Here is a 12303-nt window from a genome sequence, read left to right on the forward strand (position 1 = left end):
GTTTCCTTCAGCTCCAGCAACTCGCTTCAACACCCCTGCTGCTCACACACAAAGGCACCTAATTGACACCCCAGATTTAGGCCACTAGGTTTAACTGTTCCCCTTCCAGCCCTTCAGTCGACGCTGGAATAATCAGAGAAATCAAAATGAACAGGTTCCCACAGCTTCTCATGCCCACGTCCTCCATGACACTTCAGTGGTTGGTAAGAATCTATATTTTTAGTGACAATCAATCTCTTGAAAATAGAAAAACCAACAATGTGTAAGTCAGTCTCTAAATACCCTGCCTGTGACTATCAGTCTCAAACCCATTGTTTACTTGTGATGGCATTTTTAACCAGGTCATAGATATATTGGTACATTTCTTAATATTATTACTTCTACTACAACTATTACTAATAATAAAAACATTTGACAAGTTACCTCAACATCTGTAGAAAACAGTTTTAAACAGTGCATTTGATGTGGACTATTTTCAGCTGTCAATGCATCAGAGGAGTGATACATACCCTGCATCATGCTCTATATACCTCTATCAGGCAATGCTAGCTTGTTCATATTGTAATAATTTCATAATGACATCATCATGATGTCATTTATACCATATGATTGGTTAATATAAACAAGCTAGAGATCATGATTTCAATTTTACTATACCTCGGTACCTCAAAGACACAATGTATTTTCTGACTTCTGTGAGACTTAATCATGACGTCACTTATCATATGACATCATGTGATGGGGAGTCATTATCTGGTCAACTCACACACACACACACACACACACACACACACACACACACACACAGTAAATACTTGTTAGGAGGAAAAAAAAGAACACTCAGGCAGCTTTTATTTCACAAATAGTTCTGTTTTATTGAAAATATATCATCATATATCAATAGTTTTGGCATTTTAAAATCTCACTGATAAATAAATAAGTTCATAGCAGTATAAAAGATATTAAATATGTGTACATAATAGCTTAGACAAGAGTAAAGTAATTCAACAGCCACAAACTCTTATCAAACTATTTTCCTGTCAGATACTTGAATGTAAATTAGCAAGTGAAAAGAAGGGACCCCTCGGGGTCTCATTCAATCTCGACCTAAAATTGGTCTCAAATATAGTAATACGGATCTAATGAAACAAATTTTGGGGGGAAATATAGCGTGGCAGCTCCAGTGTTCACTTGTAAATTGATTCAACCTCCAAACGTACCTTTTAGAAGCAGCTCCGACTTACCTGTCCACATCCACACAGGCAGACATCACTGCTGATAATCACACAGTAATGATGTGTCTCACTGACTGCTCCTGCAAATGCAGCATTCTGCATATGTTAAAGGTGCACAGAGAATCTGGTGGATTTGTGAGATTCAGGCCCAGTGATGGAGGCTTGGTCGCAGCTTTTCATGGAGGATTTCTGATGACGTCTGTGGAGACATAGTGAAACAAATAAGAATGATTAATAGAAAGAACCTACGGTCTGTACACATACATACATTTACTCTCTTTAAATCTGACCAGTGATATTCTCCTAATTATAGCATGCGGATGTGGGCCACTTCAGGCAATGATGCAGCTCCTTTGGCCTTCAGGTCCCCTGAACAAAATGGATGTGAGCCCTAGAGTGGCACACTTGTAAAAAAGCTAATGTGTCCCAAATATCCCAAAACAAATGTGGGCCGCTTTTGACACACATGCTGTGCTCTAGACGAGGTGTAATCTGAAAGTAAACTTAAAGAGGCCCAAGTGGTAGATGGTGAATATGGCCCAAACTGCGAAAAACTAATTTGGGGCACCTTTGGGTGACGTGTGGAACGGCTCTGGCAAACATGATCATTCCATGTAGTATGTTGGCCAGACTACAGTGTGGCAACCACTTTTCTATGTGGGTTTAGACTGTCCTTAATTCATACGAAAGGTATATTTACTTTAAAATGTCAAAGCTTGACTATCAGACTTTTGCTGTAGAGGAGGACTAATACACTGATGATGAGGAATCACTGTCTGTGCATGAAATCACATGCACATGAGCTGTCACCATATACAGCTCGAGGGGATGATGCATACGTCACCAACTCACCAGTCACACCAAAACGGTTAATGGTACAGGGAGGGTGCGTTTGTTTGCGTGTCTATCAGCTGTCTGCATCAATGTGTGTGCACGACCCCTGAGTTCGCAGACAGCCATGGGTCAAAGGTCGAGGCAGAGCCTGTCTGGGTTTGCTGGCTGACCCCGATGCCTGCAGCACACACACACAATGGAGGGGAGGATGGGTTTTGCCCCCTTACTAGACTAATATCACCTCTGGGATTAGGATCCAGACAGAAATACATTGACCCCCCTCCCAACCACAAATACACACACACACAGACACTGGATCTGCTTGGTCATAAAACAGTGACGCAGATAGGAACGGCAAAGATGCTGAGTCTGAGGAGGCCGTCGAATTATCTTCCAGTGCTGAGTTAAAGAGGAGGCAACCGTTACAATGGAGCGAACATATTGCTAGCTAGCTAACGGATAGAAGACACCTGGGAAATACAGATAAGGATCAGTAAGGCAGCTATGAAAGCAAAAAAACATGTGAAGGATGAATATGTACAAGCCAGGTGAACATGCTGCTGAAAAAGGTGCTGTTGTTAAAGCTCTGTACTCCCTGTCATATGTCAAGCAGTTTGCATTTAACCCAAGCGCTGATGTAGCTGCAGGGAGGGAGAGCCCAGTGCACCACTCTGGATAAAATAACATCAGCATGCCAGACGCTTGTATATATAAAAAAAAAATCACAAATCAAAGAGAAGCAGAACTGCAGGATCTCAGCACAGAGCGAAACCAAAAAAAGGTCAAATGCAGAGGAGCTGACGGGCTTCACTGCCAGGCCACTGGGAAAAAAACTCCCCCAAATAAGCCCAGAGTGTTAAGCCTGCTAATCCCCTGTATTATTGCAACATCTGTGAGGTCTATAGAGGCTCTGCCAGTGATTAGCAAGACAGATGTAAACAATATCCTGGCTGAAGGAAGAGAGGAAGAAGAGAGGAGAGGATAGATGCTCGCTTGATCTGGGTAACACATTGCTGGAAGGATAAGAAAAGTAGAGATAGAATGAATGTTGAGAATATAAAGCAGGTGAGTGTGTCGAGGGATTTAGGAGAGAAAAAAAAGACGGAGAGGAAGTGGAGGTTTGACGAAGAAGAAGCAGGAGGGGAAGCCATGGGTGATTCTGGGCCAGAACCAAAAAAGTATACGAGATGGAAGGAGGTTGAGGATGGATAGAATACAGGAAATGGGGGGAGGCAGAGGGAGACAGAAGGTGACAGCATTAAGGGAGAAGGAGCAGCAGATTGGGAGACGGCAGACCCGGGGCCAGGCGTGCCCCAACCGGCTGACGAGACACCAGGGAGACGTGCCTAATTTATGCAGAGTTAGGCCGAGGGGTGTCTGGGACCCCCTCAATAGCCCTGAGAACCGAGGGGAGCAGCTATGGGTGCTAGCGGTGTGAGAGGGAGAGAGGCACACAGGGGGAAGGAAGGGGGGATGGGGGAGCCTCTTTTTTATTTTTTGGAGAGACAACAAGGGGGTGGAGGCAGCTCCATTCAGGCAGAGGCTGTCCGTCTGACGTCCCATTACGGCTCGGGACAGGGCATGGGGAACGAGGCGATAAAGGGAAGAGCTGAGGGAGCAGGAGGACAGGAGGAGGAGGAGGAGAAGTGAGGGAGAGGCCATTCTTAACCCCCTCTCTGCTCGAGATGATGCACTTTCCCCCCACTCATGTCTTCTTCTCCAGTCTGGCTATACCTATTAGATCCACGGGGCCGTCCGTCTGCTTCTCTGCATACTGATTTCCCATTAGCACAACCCCGAACGTGAACAAAACACAGAGACGGACTAAATCAGAGACAAGTAACCCGTCTGATGTGTCGGCTGCATGAGAGGCTAGAAGAGGGCTTCAGTAGCCAAGCAGGCCAGGCAGGGGGAGATGGTAGTGTTAGCCCAGTGGGCATATATGAATGGAGACTTTAAAACACTGTGTTTGATTTAAAAAAACCTGTAATGAAGCTTGGTGGAAGGATGTAGTAAGGGTCTGGGGGAAGCCATTCAATCCAGATTAGAGGTGCAGATGCAGATTTTTCTTTTCAATTTTTAAAACAAATTTTAAACCAGGTATTTTTCAACATTTTGATTTGTCAGAGAATAATTCATGGATCTTGATGATAAAAATCAGGCATATTTTGAAGACTAAGTTTTATGAATTTGTGCAATCTAGTGCAGAATAAAAAATAAATCTATATCTAGCGAATGTAAATGTGGATTCATAAGTGAACTGCTGGACCTTGGACTTTATAGTTTATCATTTGGCAAAAAAAAAAAGGCATAAAGGGCGGCAACTACATGGTAACCTTGTGTTCTGAAAATACCAATCCACCATAAAAGAGGACTATTCCTTGTTGGGGTTTAAACTGAAAGGAGGAGGAGGTAGAGCGGGTCATTCACTGCGTGCCGGAGTGTCCTTGAGCAAAATACTGAAAGCCAAATTGTCCTGGCAGTGTATGAGTGAGTATGAGTATGATCGAGAAAGTGCTGCTCATAGATGCACAGTAAGAATGTGTGAGTGATTGGGTGAATGGTAAAACTGTACTGTAAAGTGCTTTGAGACTAGAAAAGAGTTTTAACAATTTATCGTTTACACAGTTGATCCTGACTTGGGAACCCTAAAATAATCTGAAGGCCACATATATGTGTGCTATATATCCCAAAAAATGTAAACCAAAAGAAATATTGGGACGATGAGGTATTGTAGATGCTTCGTTATTCTATGGATCCACAATCCAAATAGGTTTGGAACCACTAATGAAAACAACTGCATCAAAGACAAAGAGGAACCAAATTGAATGCAGTATGATAATTGTGATTTTTGGAAGAAAGAAAAAGATTATTCGGATATTGTCGGTCTGCAGCTTTAATATCAAAATGTCAGAATTAATGTCAGCCTTTGAGAAAAAAGAGTTGTGTGTCGAGTGTGAGGAAACTGTACACTTTGTGTGTGTGAATCCTGGCTGATGGCCAAGTGAATCTGTACGTGTATGTGAATGAGGATAGATGTGTGTGAGTGTGTGTGTGTGAGTGTGTGTGTGTTGTTTGTACGCCCAGCGAGAAGCAGAACAGACAGCCAGGGAGGGTGATGGTTGAGTCTGGTGATGCAGGCAGACAGTTTAATGACAGTCCTCACCCCTGGACATACACAGCCAGTGAGCGGCTGGCGCTCTCGCAGATGTACACACACCGTCTGACATGTGCACATATATGTGTGATATATGGCGTGGCGTTTTCTGAAAAAGACACCAGGGCTGGTGAAAATGAAAGAGAAAAAAAATCTTTCTCTGTTTATGACCCTGGAACAAATAACTGGAGGGGCTGCGGACGACTAACAGGCGTCACTTTGTTTTGTTAAAAAATAAAAAAGAGTTTGGAGATTGTTCTGCAGCACATTCACACCTTTCATCCAACACAACAATCACAGCATTAAACTGTCATGAGCAATAACAACTTAACGCAATAATCATAATGGTTTCTAGTGATGCACAGGAACAGTTTGCCATTCAGTGGCTCTGTGTGTTTTTTGTGTAAGTTGTGCCTGGTCTGTCTTGCATCTTATTCAGCAGCACTTGCTCAGGTCTGGACTTGGATTTTGTGCCCAAACAAAGACATAGAGCCACCTCATTAAAAAAACATGTCATTGGATCAGGCCCAGGCTGAATTGTGTGATTTTTCCCTCCTACCATAAGTGACCGTGACTGAGCATTGGGCTGAATGAGAGGCCGGATAGAGGCCTACCAATGGAGCGCCACACTACATCCCAATGGGAACCACCCCCTCACAGAGGGGGACACATTTAAAGCTTTGTTGGTCTGTTAACACAGCTTTTTAAAGCGCCTCTTTATGGAGTCAGCTAAGCAAACTGCAAACCTGGTTTTCTTACCCCAGACGGAGAAAGTAGAGAAAAAAAAACTGAAAGAAAGAAAAGAAAGAAAGAAAATATTCTGGGCAACAGAAAAGTTTCAAGTGATTGTTTTTTGCTTGCATTGGATATGAGAAAACTTTAAAGCAATGATAACAAGCGGCAAACCAAAGTTAAAGCATTGAATACTTTTTTAATTTGGTTTTACGTGATATAAAATGAACATGGATGAAAAATATTTGCACTCAAACCAGAAATCACATTTTAATATTTCGAATCCGCCCTCAACGCCTCGGCAAAACAAAGACAATATAATTCCACTCCGAGGATTCTGTACATCTGCTCCCGCTGCATCTAATCACCTGAGGACTGAACTTTGCAGTAGTTGGATGCAGCAGAACCAGGTCATTGACAAAGTGCACCGTCTCACTGTGTCCTCTGATACAGTCAGCACACACGTTTACCCAGTGGACCGAAGATACGGCGCTGCTGAAACAATAGGTCTGTGTGTGTGTGTGTGTGTGTGTGTGTGTGTGTGTGTGTGTGTGTGTGTGTGTGTGTGTGTGTGTGTGTGTGTGTGTGTGTGTGTGTGTGTGTGTGTGTGTGTGTGTGTGTGTGTGTGTGTGACAAACGCGGTCCTGCCTGGGAAACCTGGGCCGGAGACTTAGTCAGTCTCACAGGGTGCTCAGGATGACAGTGAAATGAATAACAATGAACTTGCTGAGAGTCAAGTTCAGAACATTAGAGATGAACAAAAGCCGTGGAGCACAGCCGTGCACAAAATAAAAGTGTGTGTGTGTTTGTGTGTGTGTGTTTGTGTGTGTGTGTGTGTATAACTGCGTCAACACACTCAGGAAATATCCTAATATGAGAGGAGCACTGTGCGCCACAGAAGTGCACCCACTAAGATGAAAATGCACACAGACACACACCCCCCTCTCCTCGCTTCCTTGCTCCCCTCCTCTTCCCATCTCGCCGTGCACATGCAGCAAGGACCCGATCCTTGCTATTCTATTGCTGTCTGCTGCGCGCCTGATGAAAAAGAAAAATGGCATGGGGGGTATATGCCTAAAGGCAAGAAAACGAGCATAGGTAGATTATAGCGCCAATATGAACGTAGGATTTAAATAGGGGCTTCTCGGGTGCGTTGGCATGGGTCCACCTCGCCGTGCTGAACATTTTTCCAACCTGCTGGCCTGCAACAGGGGGAAAATGTGACTGAACAGCCTCCACTGCCATCCAGCAGAGATGATGGCCTTACGGGGCTGAGAAAGCATCTGAATACATTTACATAAAGATTGTGTGCTACGTTGGCCATGCCGCTGCTGAGAATAGACCATACTCATTGTCTACCCCCCCTCCCCAGAAGAAATCGGAAGTAATGATTGAGACTGATTCGGAGGAGAGGGAGAGAAAATAAAATGGGAAATGGTCACTTTGTTCTGAGAAGAAACAGAAACAGGGGGAGCTGTGTGTTTTTTGAAAGTCTGCTGGGAGCTGCAGCGTTCCCTGTGTCCCCGTGTTTCTAATGATATCAGCAGTTTATGAGACACATGCAGGGGTATAATGCAGAGGAGAGAAACTTAACTCAGCAAAATGAACACAAATTACTCATATAATCTTTACAACTCATGAGACTCAGGTTGGTAGATTGGATAGAAAATACGTTGGTGACCGTTTTGGTGGCAAATAGAAGATTTACAAACACTCGAAGATAAACACGTAAATCTGATATCTGGATATAAAATCTTAATCACAATGTAATCTCACCTTATCGTACAATAATAACATCTCAGTGAAAGGCTGTTTTCTTAAAAAATTGTGTTGTACCTGAGGAAGATAGTGGGAAAGAACTCAAGGATATCATAATTTTTCTTAAAAACCATTGAGGGAAATAGCTCAAATTTGTTCCTGGGTGATTTTGTTTTTTGCCTCATCTTTGGAAAAAAAACCTGCAAGGATATTTGGTAGTCGACTTCAAATTTACTGCAGATATGAGACCTTATTTCTGAGCACACAGATATTCCAACTGCAGATTGCATTTGATAATAAACTGACCAGATTCTACTGTAACAAATTTAGAGGATGGGAATCCTGCAAACCTTTTAATATGAATACACAGAACTGTAAAGGTGAACCTGACCCAGAGGTAGGGAACGTGGCTTTTTTTGGGGAGAAAGCACTTTTATTTTGAAAAATGAAAAACCAGATAGGCAACAGAGGCCCCTGTGATAAACCTCTTGCAGATACAGTTGGCTCACCAAACCATCCTGTCAGATTGGTGCCCGGGGAAAGGCAGAGGGGGAACGAGAGGCAGCAAGAAAAGGAAAGAGAGAGCAAAACATGGGTGAAAGGGGTCAGCGGGGAGGAAGGCTAAACCCCAGAAGCAAGCAAAAGATTGTGTGTGCAGTGCATTTATATTTCAGCATGGGCGTGTGTGGCTGTGCGTATATGTGTGTCAACCCCAGCTGGGCAGACATTTACTTGACATGCTGATAGGGATTTAAGCAGTGGGTGGGTGGTGTGTCTGACCAAGGTGAGTGAATGCGCCGAGGAGGGGGGAGGTGGTGTGGGTGTGGTGGGGGTGTGGGGGGGGCAGAGGGGCTCACAAAACTGCCGTTACTAAGCTTGATTTCAGCGCGAGTTGAGAAGATTAGGAGACGGGGAGCAGCAATGAGGAGGCAAACACAGGGGGCGAGGGAGGTGGATTGGGGGGGGTTGTAGGAGGACCCTCCAGGCTGTGGAAGAGAAGGGGGACTAGTCTATTGAGGTGATGAGGGAAAGCGGGTCTTCCTTTCAGACAGTCTAATGAAGCATAAGTCCCCGATGAAGAATGGGAGCAGGCTACCGCAGGCTGGGTTACAGCTTGTGCCTCGGCTCCTCTCCACCATTTCTCCCCTGTTCTCCTCTTCTCCCTCTCTTTTCCTCATCTCCTTCCTCTCCCTTCCTCTTCTCCTCGTGTCCCTGCAGTCCCTCCTCTTAAAGGGCTTATACACTGTTTATTTGAGCGTGCCGCAAGCTCATGCATGCACCTCTCGGATAGATTGATGAAATGGCACCGATGTAGAGTGAGCGAATAAAAAGGATTGCTATATTGACCCGGCGGCTTCATCAAGAAAATGTGGTGGAAAAAATTTATGAAATTAGCAAAGGGCTCTGACAAAGAAACAAATTTAGATCAGAATTTTTTTCGATCTAATATGGTTTTCACGTGCAGCTGAAGTGTTTTGAAACAAGAACATGTAATCAGTGACATACATTTGTCAACGTGGTGAATGTGCACATACGATGAACTCTGAGCTGACATGTTAAATTACAGGAAGCAGCAGACTGAGACAGACGGGTGTGCGTGCATGTGTGTGTGGGTGGGTGGGGTGTCTGTCAAGTGTCTGACTGGGTCTGACTGCATGTGTTTGGCTGGGGGGTTGTTTGACCAGGGGGCTAACTGGGCTGCAGGACTGATTTCTGCCTTGATTTGGCTCAGGGCCGTCTGGAGTCTGGCCAGAGGCTGACTGAAGGGGGGGGGGGGGTGGGTTCCTCTTGCTTCTCTGCTCAAGTTGTCCCCGGAGCGAAGCAATAAGAAGCAGCTTATAACATAAGCAAACACAGAGGCAGCTTACAGACCAGTCAGCCAGCCAGTCGGGTATGAACATCATAGAAATGGCACACACACACACACACACACACACACACACACACACACACACACACCACAGTTCTGTTCCCTGATACCTCCTCTACCACCCCCACACACCCCTGACCTTGACCCCTGAGGTCCATCCTAACCTGTTTCTGAATGGAAGTCAGTGCAGCTGGGCCGTCTAGCCGTGAACTAACCGCAACCCCCTCCACCCTGTGGACCCCTCGTCGCCTAATCACGCAGCCCGTTCCCACGCTTCATGACTGGGATGCCGTCTCTCCATCTGAATGACGCACTTTAATATTTATGTGGCCGCCATGTTCCGGTCTCATCTGTTTCTATGGGCAACGAAAATTTCGAGCAGGATTTTCTGTGATTTTATATCGACGTCCCCGCTGCTCTTTAATCTGAATGTTTTATTTTTTTAATTCAGGAAGCTTTTCTTCGCACACAGTGTTATCCCTCTATGCTTTGACACAAATTGCATCTGCAGCCTCTCTCAATGGCTCCCTCGTATAAACCATTCGGCCTGAGCACATACATGCACTGTATAATGTATGTGTATGGGTGTGTGTGTGTGTGCGCACGCTCGTAAACGCCATTCTGGAGGTTCAAACCCCTCCACCTTCACATTTTCATTACGGCCAAATCTCAGGCCTGTGCTACACCAGCGTGGCCTTTTGCTGGCGAGCAGGCAGTTTAATCACACATACAGCACTACTCCATTTTCATTTCCTTTTCATACAGCCTCCATTCCACTCCAGCTTCATAATTCTCCCCTCAGAGCTGTCTGGCCTGTCTGAGTGTTTGCAGCATGTTGAAATGACATAATCAGTGACTTGGATAAATGCCTGACTGTTTTTCCCTGAGTCTATAATCAGACTTGGGGCTCAGTGTTGCAGCTCTGAGGAAACAGCAGCAGCAGCAGCGACACTTGACTCAGGAATTACTTCCTAAGGAGGATGGTTTCACATAAGGGATGTGCTTGAGTATCAGTGAAATGAATTTATTTTGGGTCTGAGAAATTGTTCTTGTGGAAAGCAGGAGAAGCGAAAAGCTCCCTGCTTAAAAGGCTTCAAAACCTTAATTTTCATGATTCTGATAATTACTGGATATAACTGGAAAAATCAAGAATATCAAATGACTTAATTTGTAAAAAATAACATCATTGTAATAAATGATAGAAAAGTATAAAACAAATGTCTTTATTGAAATCAGCCCCATACACGCACATATATATTGTGTTGTGTGGAAAAATCATGTGCTGACAAGCAGCAATTGTTTTAAAATTAAATACAGTAATGCTGTATTTTAAAAGTGTGTTCATATGATGAAAATACCTGATTTACTGATTTACCCTATATTTGAAAGATATCAACACGCATCTATTTTAAATTCCTATTTCAATTTCAATGATGAGGTGGTTTGAGAGAGAAAGAGACATGTGGAATGGGCCAGGATGAATTGAGCAATGGCTGTAAATGCTTTCAGCAACTATTACTTCAGTGGATGGAATAGTTTCAATCAATAGCTAAGCAAACAAAATAGCAGTGGGCAGTCAGAATGAGAAAAGCTGCAGCGGACCGGACGACAATCACAGCAATAAACCCAAAATACCAGGTTCATAGAATGAAATTGTCCGATTTTCATGGTTGGGGTTAATTCTACTTTTTGTCTTTAACACAATGGTAATTAATTCTCTTTATGTAGACAGCCCCACAAATGTAACATGATGTAAATGTCCAGCACATATGTAATGAAAGAACGTATGCAGCAGCACAGTAACCCACATGGCTGCAGTCGTCATTAGCATAAAAGCTTTCTGCAGGAGATAATGTTAAGGACCGTGTCCTTTTTTCCCTGTGAGTCAGTGTGAATGGACACATTCAAACGCCTGTGATATGGATTACCTTAAGAGTGCTCACAGTACATGTGCATGAACACATACATGACAGGCATACGTGATTGGATTTTATGTTCATCTGGAACTTCATAAAACATGTTCTCCTCTTTGTTGTTTTGAATATGCAAATGAAAGAAATATAACGGCCCAACCTTTTCTTGTTAAGCCCCCTCCCCATGATTCAGATAAACTACTCTTTTTAAAAACTGAACACATCCTGGACTTGTCCTCCATCCCTCAACCAAGAGAAACCCCACCCTCCTATATTGCTCTCACACACTTCCACATCACATTCATATGACAGGTTTAAACATTTTAAAATCTGGCAACCGCTTCTCACCATAAAGCAAATCCTTATTTCCACAAGATTTATTAACCTGGAAAAATCCAACTAAATAAAACACACACAAAAAAATGAATAAATCGATCCAATCTAGCTCTTTGAATTACTGATGCCTATATATATGCCTGTCTGTCTTCTTGCCATTTCCCCCACAAAGGGATACAGTAGCCTGCAGCTCCTCCTGCCTGACTACAGCCAGTGTGGGCTCTAACCTGTTTAGCTGCACCACAGCTTCATCAGTGTCAGTGTGCGCTGATTAGATGGAGAGGCCTGATTAAAACTGCCTGAGAAGACGATAACATGGGTGAACCAGCCTGATTCAGATGAGTGACTGACAGCAAAGGTTTAACACAAAACGTATACTGATAATTTTACGCTACATTATCTCAGAAGAGTTACAGAGGAGAAAATATAGCCTGTATTCAACTGTACTATAACAAACATTTTGAAAAT

General features: G+C 43.8%; 1 long non-coding RNA gene across 2 annotated transcripts in view; it reads right to left on the reverse strand.

Moving 5' to 3' along the window:
* Positions 1-849: 849 nt before the first annotated feature.
* LOC109625756 (uncharacterized) overlaps positions 850-12303 on the reverse strand; it is a 38787-nt gene continuing 27333 nt past the window's right edge. For both annotated transcript variants that reach the window (XR_011240640.1, XR_002202483.2), the window contains one exon: positions 850-1434. This is a non-coding gene — a long non-coding RNA (uncharacterized lncRNA). The remainder of the gene's footprint in view (positions 1435-12303) is intronic.

The sequence above is a fragment of the Paralichthys olivaceus genome, chromosome 3 (genome assembly GCF_024713975.1).
Source record: "Paralichthys olivaceus isolate ysfri-2021 chromosome 3, ASM2471397v2, whole genome shotgun sequence".
NCBI lineage: Eukaryota > Metazoa > Chordata > Actinopteri > Pleuronectiformes > Paralichthyidae > Paralichthys > Paralichthys olivaceus.